Here is a 12,533-nt window from a genome sequence, read left to right as displayed (position 1 = left end):
TTTTATTATTTTGCCGGGTAAAAATTGAATTTTCCGGAAAATGGCATACAATTTATTGATCTAATAGTTAATACGAATCGAATGATACCCATCTCGTCTTTGTCGACAATTGGTCCCCATTGGCCAAATTCCCAAATTTTTATTCTTTTCGTGGGTAAAAATTGAATTTTCGGGAAAATGGCATACGAATTATTGATCTACTTGTTAATACGAATCGAAAGATACCCATGTCGTCCCTGTCGACAACTGGTCTCGATTGCTCGAAATCCCGAATTTTTATTATTTTCCTGGGTAAAAATTGAATTTTCGGGAAAAAGGCATACGAGTTATTGATCTACTTGTTAATACGAATCGAATGATACCCATCTCGTCCCTGTAGAAAACTGGTCCCCATTGCTCAAATTCCTGAATTTTTATTATTTTCCTAGGTAAAAATTGAATTTTCTGAAAAATGGCATACGAATTTATGATCTACTTGTTAATGCGCATTGAATATTACCCATCTGGTCACTGTCGACAACTGGTCCCCATTGCTCAAAATACGAAATTTTTATTATTTCCCCGGGTAAAAATTGAATTTTGGGGAAAAGGGCATACGAATTATTGATCTACTAGTTAATACGAATTGAATGGTACCCTTCTCGTCTTTGTCGACAATTGGTCCCCATTGCCCAAATTCCCAAATTTTTATTCTTTTCGTGGGTAAAAATTGAATTTTCGGGAAAATGGCATACGAATTATTGATCTACTTGTTAATACGAATCGAAAGATACCCATCTCGTCCCTGTCGACAACTGGTCTCGATTGCTCGAAATCCCGAATTTTTATTATTTTCCCGGGTAAAAATTGAATTTTCGGGAAAAAGGCATACGAGTTATTGATCTACTTGTTAATACGAATCGAATGATTCCCATCTCGTCCCTGTCGGCAACTGATCCCAATTGCTCGAAATCCCGAATTTTTATTTTCCCGGGTAAAAATTGAATTTTCGGGAAAATGGCATATGAATTTATGATCTACTTGTTAATACGCATTGAATGATACCCATCTGGTCCCTGTCGACAACTGGTCCCCATTGCTCAAAATCTCGAATTTTTATTATTTCCCCGGGTAAAAATTTAATTTTCGGGAAAATTGCATACGAATTATTGATCTGCTTGTTAATACGAATCGAACGATACCCATCTCGTCCTTCTAGACAACTGGTCCCCATTGCCCAAATTCCCAAATTTTTATTTTTTTCGTGGGTAAAAATATAATTTTCGGGAAAATGGCATACGAATTATTGATCTACTTGTTAATAGGAATAGAAAGATACCCATCTGGTTCCTGTAGACAACTGGTCCCCATTGCTCAAATTCCCGAATTGTTATTATTTTCCCGGAAAAAAATTATTTTGCTGAAAATGGCATACGAAGTATTGATCTACTTGTTAATACGAATCGAATGATACCCATCTCGTCCCTGTCGACAACTGGTCCCCATTCCCCAAATTCCCGAATTTTTATTATTTTCCTGAATAAAAATTGAATTTTCGGGAAAATGACATACGAATTATTGATCTACTTGTTAATACGAATCGAAAGATTCCCATCTCGTCCCTGTCGACAACTGGTCTCGATTGCTCGAAATCCAGAATTTTTATTATTTTGCCGGGTAAAAATTGAATTTTCCGGAAAATGGCATACGAATTATTGATCTACTAGTTAATACGAATCGAATGATACCCATCTCGTCTTTGTCGACAATTGGTCCCCATTGCCCAAATTCCCAATTTTTTATTCTTTTCGTGGGTAAAAATTGAATTTTCGGGAAAATGGCATACGAATTATTGATCTACTTGTTAATACGAATCGAAAGATACCCATCTCGTCCCTGTCGACAACTGGTCTCGATTGCTCGAAATCCCGAATTTTTATTATTTTCCCGGGTAAAAATTGAATTTTCGGGAAAAAGGCATACGAGTTATTGATCTACTTGTTAATACGAATCGAATGATACCCATCTCGTCCCTGTAGAAAACTGGTCCCCATTGCTCAAATTCCTGAATTTTTATTATTTTCCCGGGAAAAATTAATTTTGCTAAAAATGGCAAACGAATTATTGATCTACTTGTTAATACGAATCGAATGATACCCTTCTCGTCTCTATCGACAACTCGTCCCTATTCCCCAAATTCTCGAATTTTTATTATTTTCCTGAATAAAAATTGAATTTTCGGGAAAATGGCATACGAATTATTGATCTACTTGTTAATACGAATCGAAAGATACCCATCTCGTCCCTGTCGACAACTGGTCTCGATTCCTCGAAATCCAGAATTTTTATTATATTGCCGGGTAAAAATTGAATTTTCCAAAAAATGGCATACGAGTTATTGATCTACTTGTTAATACGAATCGAATGATACCCATCTGGTCACTGTCGACAACTGGTCCCCATTGCTCAAAATCCCAAATTTTTATTATTTCCCCGGGTAAAAATTATATTTTCGGGAAAATTGCATACGAATTATTGATCTACTAGTTAATACGAATCGAGTGATTCCCATCTCGTCTTTGTCGACAACTGGTCCCCATTGCCCAAATTCCCAAATTTTATTCTTATCGTGGGTAAAACTATAATTTTCGGGAAAATGGCATACGAATTATTGATCTACTTGTTAGTACGAATGGAAAGATACCCATCTCGTCCCTGTCGACAACTGGTCACCATTGCTCAAATTCCCGAATTGTTATTATTTTCCCGGAAAAAAATAATTTTGCTGAAAATAGCATACGAAGTATTGATCTACTTGTTAATACGAATCGAATGATATCCATCTCGTCCCTGTCGACAACTGGTCCCCATTCCTCAAATTCCCGAATTTTTATTATTTTCCTGAATAAAAATTGAAATTTCGGGAAAATGACATACGAATTATTGATCTACTTGTTAACACGAATCGAAAGATACCTATCTCGTCCCTGTCAACAACTGGTCTCGATTCCTCGAAATCCCGAATTTTTATTATTTTGCCGGGTAAAAATTGAATTTTCCGGAAAATGGCATACAATTTATTGATCTAATAGTTAATACGAATCGAATGATACCCATCTCGTCTTTGTCGACAATTGGTCCCCATTGGCCAAATTCCCAAATTTTTATTCTTTTCGTGGGTAAAAATTGAATTTTCGGGAAAATGGCATACGAATTATTGATCTACTTGTTAATACGAATCGAAAGATACCCATGTCGTCCCTGTCGACAACTGGTCTCGATTGCTCGAAATCCCGAATTTTTATTATTTTCCTGGGTAAAAATTGAATTTTCGGGAAAAAGGCATACGAGTTATTGATCTACTTGTTAATACGAATCGAATGATACCCATCTCGTCCCTGTAGAAAACTGGTCCCCATTGCTCAAATTCCTGAATTTTTATTATTTTCCTAGGTAAAAATTGAATTTTCTGAAAAATGGCATACGAATTTATGATCCACTTGTTAATGCGCATTGAATATTACCCATCTGGTCACTGTCGACAACTGGTCCCCATTGCTCAAAATACGAAATTTTTATTATTTCCCCGGGTAAAAATTGAATTTTGGGGAAAAGGGCATACGAATTATTGATCTACTAGTTAATACGAATTGAATGGTACCCTTCTCGTCTTTGTCGACAATTGGTCCCCATTGCCCAAATTCCCAAATTTTTATTCTTTTCGTGGGTAAAAATTGAATTTTCGGGAAAATGGCATACGAATTATTGATCTACTTGTTAATACGAATCGAAAGATACCCATCTCGTCCCTGTCGACAACTGGTCTCGATTGCTCGAAATCCCGAATTTTTATTATTTTCCCGGGTAAAAATTGAATTTTCGGGAAAAAGGCATACGAGTTATTGATCTACTTGTTAATACGTATCGAATGATTCCCATCTCGTCCCTGTCGGCAACTGATCCCCATTGCTCGAAATCCCGAATTTTTATTTTCCCGGGTAAAAATTGAATTTTCGGGAAAATGGCATATGAATTTATGATCTACTTGTTAATACGCATTGAATGATACCCATCTGGTCCCTGTCGACAACTGGTCCCCATTGCTCATAATCTCGAATTTTTATTATTTCCCCGGGTAAAAATTTAATTTTCGGGAAAATTGCATACGAATTATTGATCTGCTTGTTAATACGAATCGAACGATACCCATCTCGTCCTTCTAGACAACTGGTCCCCATTGCCCAAATTCCCAAATTTTTATTTTTTTCGTGGGTAAAAATATAATTTTCGGGAAAATGGCATACGAATTATTGATCTACTTGTTAATACGAATAGAAAGATACCCATCTGGTTCCTGTAGACAACTGGTCCCCATTGCTCAAATTCCCGAATTGTTATTATTTTCCCGGAAAAAAATTATTTTGCTGAAAATGGCATACGAAGTATTGATCTACTTGTTAATACGAATCGAATGATACCCATCTCGTCCCTGTCGACAACTGGTCCCCATTCCCCAAATTCCCGAATTTTTATTATTTTCCTGAATAAAAATTGAATTTTCGGGAAAATGACATACGAATTATTGATCTACTTGTTAATACGAATCGAAAGATTCCCATCTCGTCCCTGTCGACAACTGGTCTCGATTGCTCGAAATCCAGAATTTTTATTATTTTGCCGGGTAAAAATTGAATTTTCCGGAAAATGGCATACGAATTATTGATCTACTAGTTAATACGAATCGAATGATACCCATCTCGTCTTTGTCGACAATTGGTCCCCATTGCCCAAATTCCCAATTTTTTATTCTTTTCGTGGGTAAAAATTGAATTTTCGGGAAAATGGCATACGAATTATTGATCTACTTGTTAATACGAATCGAAAGATACCCATCTCGTCCCTGTCGACAACTGGTCTCGATTGCTCGAAATCCCGAATTTTTATTATTTTCCCGGGTAAAAATTGAATTTTCGGGAAAAAGGCATACGAGTTATTGATCTACTTGTTAATACGAATCGAATGATACCCATCTCGTCCCTGTAGAAAACTGGTCCCCATTGCTCAAATTCCTGAATTTTTATTATTTTCCCGGGAAAAATTAATTTTGCTAAAAATGGCAAACGAATTATTGATCTACTTGTTAATACGAATCGAATGATACCCTTCTCGTCTCTATCGACAACTCGTCCCTATTCCCCAAATTCTCGAATTTTTATTATTTTCCTGAATAAAAATTGAATTTTCGGGAAAATGGCATACGAATTATTGATCTACTTGTTAATACGAATCGAAAGATACCCATCTCGTCCCTGTCGACAACTGGTCTCGATTCCTCGAAATCCAGAATTTTTATTATATTGCCGGGTAAAAATTGAATTTTCCAAAAAATGGCATACGAGTTATTGATCTACTTGTTAATACGAATCGAATGATACCCATCTGGTCACTGTCGACAACTGGTCCCCATTGCTCAAAATCCCAAATTTTTATTATTTCCCCGGGTAAAAATTATATTTTCGGGAAAATTGCATACGAATTATTGATCTACTAGTTAATACGAATCGAGTGATTCCCATCTCGTCTTTGTCGACAACTGGTCCCCATTGCCCAAATTCCCAAATTTTATTCTTATCGTGGGTAAAACTATAATTTTCGGGAAAATGGCATACGAATTATTGATCTACTTGTTAGTACGAATGGAAAGATACCCATCTCGTCCCTGTCGACAACTGGTCACCATTGCTCAAATTCCCGAATTGTTATTATTTTCCCGGAAAAAAATAATTTTGCTGAAAATAGCATACGAAGTATTGATCTACTTGTTAATACGAATCGAATGATATCCATCTCGTCCCTGTCGACAACTGGTCCCCATTCCTCAAATTCCCGAATTTTTATTATTTTCCTGAATAAAAATTGAAATTTCGGGAAAATGACATACGAATTATTGATCTACTTGTTAACACGAATCGAAAGATACCTATCTCGTCCCTGTCAACAACTGGTCTCGATTCCTCGAAATCCCGAATTTTTATTATTTTGCCGGGTAAAAATTGAATTTTCCGGAAAATGGCATACAATTTATTGATCTAATAGTTAATACGAATCGAATGATACCCATCTCGTCTTTGTCGACAATTGGTCCCCATTGGCCAAATTCCCAAATTTTTATTCTTTTCGTGGGTAAAAATTGAATTTTCGGGAAAATGGCATACGAATTATTGATCTACTTGTTAATACGAATCGAAAGATACCCATGTCGTCCCTGTCGACAACTGGTCTCGATTGCTCGAAATCCCGAATTTTTATTATTTTCCTGGGTAAAAATTGAATTTTCGGGAAAAAGGCATACGAGTTATTGATCTACTTGTTAATACGAATCGAATGATACCCATCTCGTCCCTGTAGAAAACTGGTCCCCATTGCTCAAATTCCTGAATTTTTATTATTTTCCTAGGTAAAAATTGAATTTTCTGAAAAATGGCATACGAATTTATGATCCACTTGTTAATGCGCATTGAATATTACCCATCTGGTCACTGTCGACAACTGGTCCCCATTGCTCAAAATACGAAATTTTTATTATTTCCCCGGGTAAAAATTGAATTTTGGGGAAAAGGGCATACGAATTATTGATCTACTAGTTAATACGAATTGAATGGTACCCTTCTCGTCTTTGTCGACAATTGGTCCCCATTGCCCAAATTCCCAAATTTTTATTCTTTTCGTGGGTAAAAATTGAATTTTCGGGAAAATGGCATACGAATTATTGATCTACTTGTTAATACGAATCGAAAGATACCCATCTCGTCCCTGTCGACAACTGGTCTCGATTGCTCGAAATCCCGAATTTTTATTATTTTCCCGGGTAAAAATTGAATTTTCGGGAAAAAGGCATACGAGTTATTGATCTACTTGTTAATACGAATCGAATGATTCCCATCTCGTCCCTGTCGGCAACTGATCCCCATTGCTCGAAATCCCGAATTTTTATTTTCCCGGGTAAAAATTGAATTTTCGGGAAAATGGCATATGAATTTATGATCTACTTGTTAATACGCATTGAATGATACCCATCTGGTCCCTGTCGACAACTGGTCCCCATTGCTCATAATCTCGAATTTTTATTATTTCCCCGGGTAAAAATTTAATTTTCGGGAAAATTGCATACGAATTATTGATCTGCTTGTTAATACGAATCGAACGATACCCATCTCGTCCTTCTAGACAACTGGTCCCCATTGCCCAAATTCCCAAATTTTTATTTTTTTCGTGGGTAAAAATATAATTTTCGGGAAAATGGCATACGAATTATTGATCTACTTGTTAATACGAATAGAAAGATACCCATCTGGTTCCTGTAGACAACTGGTCCCCATTGCTCAAATTCCCGAATTGTTATTATTTTCCCGGAAAAAAATTATTTTGCTGAAAATGGCATACGAAGTATTGATCTACTTGTTAATACGAATCGAATGATACCCATCTCGTCCCTGTCGACAACTGGTCCCCATTCCCCAAATTCCCGAATTTTTATTATTTTCCTGAATAAAAATTGAATTTTCGGGAAAATGACATACGAATTATTGATCTACTTGTTAATACGAATCGAAAGATTCCCATCTCGTCCCTGTCGACAACTGGTCTCGATTGCTCGAAATCCAGAATTTTTATTATTTTGCCGGGTAAAAATTGAATTTTCCGGAAAATGGCATACGAATTATTGATCTACTAGTTAATACGAATCGAATGATACCCATCTCGTCTTTGTCGACAATTGGTCCCCATTGCCCAAATTCCCAATTTTTTATTCTTTTCGTGGGTAAAAATTGAATTTTCGGGAAAATGGCATACGAATTATTGATCTACTTGTTAATACGAATCGAAAGATACCCATCTCGTCCCTGTCGACAACTGGTCTCGATTGCTCGAAATCCCGAATTTTTATTATTTTCCCGGGTAAAAATTGAATTTTCGGAAAAAGGCATACGAATTATTGATCTACTTGTTAATACGAATCGAATGATACCCATCTCGTCCCTGTAGAAAACTGGTCCCCATTGCTCAAATTCCTGAATTTTTATTATTTTCCCGGGAAAAATTAATTTTGCTAAAAATGGCAAACGAATTATTGATCTACTTGTTAATACGAATCGAATGATACCCTTCTCGTCTCTATCGACAACTCGTCCCTATTCCCCAAATTCTCGAATTTTTATTATTTTCCTGAATAAAAATTGAATTTTCGGGAAAATGGCATACGAATTATTGATCTACTTGTTAATACGAATCGAAAGATACCCATCTCGTCCCTGTCGACAACTGGTCTCGATTCCTCGAAATCCAGAATTTTTATTATATTGCCGGGTAAAAATTGAATTTTCCAAAAAATGGCATACGAGTTATTGATCTACTTGTTAATACGAATCGAATGATACCCATCTGGTCACTGTCGACAACTGGTCCCCATTGCTCAAAATCCCAAATTTTTATTATTTCCCCGGGTAAAAATTATATTTTCGGGAAAATTGCATACGAATTATTGATCTACTAGTTAATACGAATCGAGTGATTCCCATCTCGTCTTTGTCGACAACTGGTCCCCATTGCCCAAATTCCCAAATTTTATTCTTATCGTGGGTAAAACTATAATTTTCGGGAAAATGGCATACGAATTATTGATCTACTTGTTAGTACGAATGGAAAGATACCCATCTCGTCCCTGTCGACAACTGGTCACCATTGCTCAAATTCCCGAATTGTTATTATTTTCCCGGAAAAAAATAATTTTGCTGAAAATAGCATACGAAGTATTGATCTACTTGTTAATACGAATCGAATGATATCCATCTCGTCCCTGTCGACAACTGGTCCCCATTCCTCAAATTCCCGAATTTTTATTATTTTCCTGAATAAAAATTGAATTTTCGGGAAAATGACATACGAATTATTGATCTACTTGTTAACACGAATCGAAAGATACCTATCTCGTCCCTGTCAACAACTGGTCTCGATTCCTCGAAATCCCGAATTTTTATTATTTTGCCGGGTAAAAATTGAATTTTCGGGAAAATGGCATACGAATTATTGATCTACTTGTTAATACGAATCGAATGATACCCATCTCGTCTTTGTCGACAATTGGTCCCCATTGGCCAAATTCCCAAATTTTTATTCTTTTCGTGGGTAAAAATTGAATTTTCGGGAAAATGGCATACGAATTATTGATCTACTTGTTAATACGAATCGAAAGATACCCATGTCGTCCCTGTCGACAACTGGTCTCGATTGCTCGAAATCCCGAATTTTTATTATTTTCCTGGGTAAAAATTGAATTTTCGGGAAAAAGGCATACGAGTTATTGATCTACTTGTTAATACGAATCGAATGATACCCATCTCGTCCCTGTAGAAAACTGGTCCCCATTGCTCAAATTCCTGAATTTTTATTATTTTCCTAGGTAAAAATTGAATTTTCTGAAAAATGGCATACGAATTTATGATCTACTTGTTAATGCGCATTGAATATTACCCATCTGGTCACTGTCGACAACTGGTCCCCATTGCTCAAAATACGAAATTTTTATTATTTCCCCGGGTAAAAATTGAATTTTGGGGAAAAGGGCATACGAATTATTGATCTACTAGTTAATACGAATTGAATGGTACCCTTCTCGTCTTTGTCGACAATTGGTCCCCATTGCCCAAATTCCCAAATTTTTATTCTTTTCGTGGGTAAAAATTGAATTTTCGGGAAAATGGCATACGAATTATTGATCTACTTGTTAATACGAATCGAAAGATACCCATCTCGTCCCTGTCGACAACTGGTCTCGATTGCTCGAAATCCCGAATTTTTATTATTTTCCCGGGTAAAAATTGAATTTTCGGGAAAAAGGCATACGAGTTATTGATCTACTTGTTAATACGAATCGAATGATTCCCATCTCGTCCCTGTCGGCAACTGATCCCGATTGCTCGAAATCCCGAATTTTTATTTTCCCGGGTAAAAATTGAATTTTCGGGAAAATGGCATATGAATTTATGATCTACTTGTTAATACGCATTGAATGATACCCATCTGGTGCCTGTCGACAACTGGTCCCCATTGCTCAAAATCTCGAATTTTTATTATTTCCCCGGGTAAAAATTTAATTTTCGGGAAAATTGCATACGAATTATTGATCTGCTTGTTAATACGAATCGAACGATACCCATCTCGTCCTTCTAGACAACTGGTCCCCATTGCCCAAATTCCCAAATTTTTATTTTTTTCGTGGGTAAAAATATAATTTTCGGGAAAATGGCATACGAATTATTGATCTACTTGTTAATACGAATAGAAAGATACCCATCTGGTTCCTGTAGACAACTGGTCCCCATTGCTCAAATTCCCGAATTGTTATTATTTTCCCGGAAAAAAATTATTTTGCTGAAAATGGCATACGAAGTATTGATCTACTTGTTAATACGAATCGAATGATACCCATCTCGTCCCTGTCGACAACTGGTCCCCATTCCCCAAATTCCCGAATTTTTATTATTTTCCTGAATAAAAATTGAATTTTCGGGAAAATGACATACGAATTATTGATCTACTTGTTAATACAAATCGAAAGATTCCCATCTCGTCCCTGTCGACAACTGGTCTCGATTGCTCGAAATCCAGGATTTTTATTATTTTGCCGGGTAAAAATTGAATTTTCCGGAAAATGGCATACGAATTATTGATCTACTAGTTAATACGAATCGAATGATACCCATCTCGTCTTTGTCGACAATTGGTCCCCATTGCCCAAATTCCCAATTTTTTATTCTTTTCGTGGGTAAAAATTGAATTTTCGGGAAAATGGCATACGAAAATGGCATACGATCTACTTGTTAATACGAATCGAAAGATACCCATCTCGTCCCTGTCGACAACTGGTCTCGATTGCTCGAAATCCCGAATTTTTATTATTTTCCCGGGTAAAAATTGAATTTTCGGGAAAAAGGCATACGAGTTATTGATTTACTTGTTAATACGAATCGAATGATACCCATCTCGTCCCTGTAGAAAACTGGTCCCCATTGCTCAAATTCCTGAATTTTTATTATTTTCCCGGGAAAAATTAATTTTGCTAAAAATGGCAAACGAATTATTGATCTACTTGTTAATACGAATCGAATGATACCTTTCTCGTCCCTATCGACAACTCGTCCCTATTCCCCAAATTCCCGAATTTTTATTATTTTCCCGGGTAAAAGTTGAATATTCGGGAAAATGGCATACGAATTATTGATCTACTTGTTAATACAAATCGAATGCTACCCATCTCGTCCTTGTGGACAACTGGTCCCCATTGCCCAAATTCCCAAATTTTTATTCTTTTCGTGGGTAAAAATTGAATTTTCGGGAAAATGGCATACGAATTATTGATCTACTTGTTAATACGAATCGAATGATACCCATCTCGTATTTGTCGACAATTGGTCCCCATTGCCCAAATTCCCAAATTTTTATTCTTTCCGTGGGTAAAAATTGAATTTTCGGGAAAATGGCATACGAATTATTGATCTACTTGTTCATACGAATCGAAAGATATCCATCTCGTCCCTGTCGACAACTGGTCTCGATTGCTCGAAATCCCGAATTTTTATTATCTTCCCGGGTAAAAATTGAATTTTCGGGAAAAAGGCATACGAGTTATTGATCTACTTGTTAATACGAATCGAATGATAACCATCTGGTCACTGTTGACAACTGGTTCCCATTGCTCAAAATCCCAAATTTTCATTATTTCCCCGGGTAAAAATTATATTTTCGGGAAAATGGCATACGAATTATTGATCTACTAGTTAATACGAATCGAGTGATTCCCATCTCATCTTTGTCGACAACTGGTCCCCATTGCCCAAATTCCCAAATTTTATTCTTATCGTGGGTAAAACTATAATTTTCGGGAAAATGGCATACGAATTATTGATCTACTTGTTAATACGAATCGAAAGATACCCATCTCGTCCCTGTCGACAACTGGTCACCATTGCTCAAATTCCCGAATTGTTATTATTTTCACGGAAAAAAATAAATTTGCTGAAAATAGCATACGAAGTATTGATCTACTTGTTAATACGAATCGAATGATACCCATCTCGTCCCTGTCGACAACTGGTCCCTATTCCTCAAATTCCCGAATTTTTATTTTCCTGAATAAAAATTGAATTTTCGGGAAAATGACATACGAATTATTGATCTACTTGTTAACACGAATCGAAAGATACCCATCTCGTCCCTGTCGACAACTGGTCTCGATTCCTCGAAATCCCGAATTTTTATTACTTTGCCGGGTAAAAATTGAATTTTCCGGAAAATGGCATACAATTTCTTGATCTACTAGTTAATACGAATCGAATGATACCCATCTCGTCTTTGTCGACAATTGGTCCACATTTGCCAAATTCCCAAATTTTTATTCTTTTCGTGGGTAAAAATTGAATTTTCGGGAAAATGGCATACGAATTATTGATCTACTTGTTAATACGAATCGAAAGATACCCATGTCGTCCCTGTCG

Source organism: Thermobia domestica, chromosome 2 (assembly GCF_964235325.1).
Source record: "Thermobia domestica chromosome 2, izTheDome1.hap1.1, whole genome shotgun sequence".
Classification (NCBI taxonomy): domain Eukaryota; kingdom Metazoa; phylum Arthropoda; class Insecta; order Zygentoma; family Lepismatidae; genus Thermobia; species Thermobia domestica.
This window is presented reverse-complemented; position numbering follows the sequence as displayed.